This window comes from Montipora foliosa, chromosome 6 (assembly GCF_036669935.1).
Source record: "Montipora foliosa isolate CH-2021 chromosome 6, ASM3666993v2, whole genome shotgun sequence".
NCBI classification, from domain to species: Eukaryota; Metazoa; Cnidaria; class Anthozoa; order Scleractinia; family Acroporidae; genus Montipora; species Montipora foliosa.
This window is the reverse complement of record NC_090874.1, coordinates 68,957,211-68,959,710: the sequence shown is the minus strand read 5'-3', so window position 1 is coordinate 68,959,710 and position 2,500 is coordinate 68,957,211. Positions and strand designations below refer to the sequence as shown.

General features: G+C 41.6%; 1 protein-coding gene across 1 annotated transcript in view; it reads right to left on the bottom strand.

Moving 5' to 3' along the window:
• The window catches only part of LOC138008281 (glutamyl aminopeptidase-like), a 38,827-nt gene that overhangs the window by 29,892 nt on the left and 6,435 nt on the right, over positions 1–2,500 (bottom strand). The window lies entirely within an intron of this gene.

Below are 2,500 nucleotides of genomic sequence, written 5' to 3'. Positions count from 1 at the left end.
GGAAGGATCAGTGAAAGGGGTAACTTGAGCATTTGCAATTTAATTAAGCCTGGAAAAATCCAGGCTCGTGCTGAATTTAACCCTAACCCTGTGCTCGTAAACGTTTGTAGCTTTTATTTGGCTGTTTTTTAATGTTCTTGCGTTCTTCGCAAAAAGATACTTTTTAGGGACCGTTCATTTTTTATGAGAAAGGGGGGGCTGGTGGGATTTGGGGGGGCCACTAAAAAAAAATTGGCTTGAAAGGGGGGGCCAGCCGAAAAAAAATGAAAAAATTAGATTAAAAATAGGATAAGAGATTTTACAATTTCTTGCGAATGAATACTCTCAGAACTGGACAAGCCGAAGTGGGAGGCAGGAATGAATCAGGTCAACTAAACAGCAGTGAAGAAAGCAGAAATTGACTTTTCATTCTTTTGAGTGATTTGTTAAAAGCAGCTTTCTAGCTTTCAGGTTTCTTTCAATAAATTATGTGAAATGTAACAAAACGAAATTTTAATGCTGCAGTAACTTTTAACACCATATGTATTTTTTATTCAGGGGGGGGGGGGGGGCTTCCAAAAAATTACTCTGATGAGGAGGGGGGGGGGGGGCAGGAGAAAAAAAATCGGAAATTGGGGGGGTCATACAATTTTCAAATTCCACTCCTCCAAATTCCACCAGCCCCCCCTACCCCATAAAAAATGAACGGTCCCTTATGCTGTGTTTTTGCTCACGGATGGCAGAAATTTATCCAAAATATTTAAAACACAACTGCAGAATATGCATCTTGCTTGTTTATTCTAATATTCATGTTGCAGTTTTCCGGCTAGTTGCAGCTCCATCAACCTCTAATTTTCTCTCTGCCACACAAACAAAAGTCAGCGAACACTTAGACCAACGTCACGGGTTCGGGAAATGAAACACCCTGAGAGCAAAATTGTTTTTTGAGCAAGTGTTGTACGTTGGAGAAAGTGTGAAGGAAGTCTCCGGGCAAAATAACTGAATCGAGTCGATTCCTGTTGGACTTTTGGAAACGTCATTGGCTTCCCAGTGGGGGGACGTCAGGTCACTCAGGGGGGATATGAGGATTTTGCCAAGTGGGCATTTCAAAGTTTTAATTTTTGTTTTTGCCAGTATTTGACAAAACTGGACACACAACAGCACTTGAAAACTCACCTCAGTTAGCAAGCACTAACAAGCATTAATGTACCCTGGGTGCCAGAGAAATTTTTTTTGTCAAGGTCGGAGAGAACGCTCAGCGATTCCAAGGCAGCGTTTACACGAACGCGGTTTCATTTGTAACCGCAAAGATTTCGATGCGGTTACACCTTTCGTTTACACGACACCGAGACTGTTATCGACACCGCGTCGATTTGAAACCGCTGCCAAAAGTGGAGCGTTTTCAAAACGATGCGGTTTCAACTGTCGTGTAAACAGCGAAACCGCATCGAGTTGAATACGGTTATTATTTTGGCGCGAAACTTGCTTTGTTCAATTCAAAATAGTGAATTTAGCAGGTAGTGCAGCGCTTGTTTATACCATCACAACTTCGATTTTCTGGCGAACACGGTTCCGTGTAAACACTCCAAACCGCATCGCTTTTAACGCGGTTTCGAAGTCATGTAACCGTGTCCATGTGAAACCGCGTTCGTGTAAACGCTGCCCAAATCCGGTGTCTGACATTTGCAGACTGCAGACTGCGACTGGCTACAAATAGCGCTGATAAACAGTATTTAAGTCTAAGAACCCATTTTAAAACGGTTAGCTTTCAATAAAAATCATTAGTCGAAAGAGAGAAGTGATCCTCGCACTTATCTGGAAAATTTAAGCAAGAGTCCATGACTATTAGCTGAGCCTATGTTACAGTATTTTTATAGACCAGGAGCCCATGTACGATCTATTTTTAGACTACCTTTTCTGCAAAAGACAAAGACAATTCCGGTTAGGTGACGCTATGACGTTAAGTTAGTTTCTTGTGATTGGCCGCATCGGGCTCCGCAGGATTCTCATTAGCGGGAATATAGAGCTGTTGTTCGCTCATATGGGCTACTGATTTAAGCAATTTCCTGTTTTATAGACACTTACACCACCTATTTGGTGGCTCCAAAGGGAGTCGTCTATAACCCGCTTTTCAAATATAAGGGACTGTGCAATAATTATCAGGAGGGGGGGGCCCTAAAACCAGAGGGGGGGGCCTTAAGTTAAAATAATGGAAAGGAGGGGGGGGCTCTACATTAGATTTCTCAAGTAAGTTGAGGGGGGGTCTTAATTAAATTTCACAATTCGATAATGAATAAATAAACATTTTCCAAATAGACAGATGCCACGCCTTTGACTATCCATAATATCTTAATATTGCATCAACATAAACACATGCTTTAACTTATTTAGAATGTCAACATATGATAGATTGAAACAATCGCTCATGCACAGAAGTCACAAACCACGTTGTGAGCTTTGCCAATAAAACATTTGGCATTTAAGAGGTCCCGCAGACATGCCAGGTCTGTTCTTGATTGAA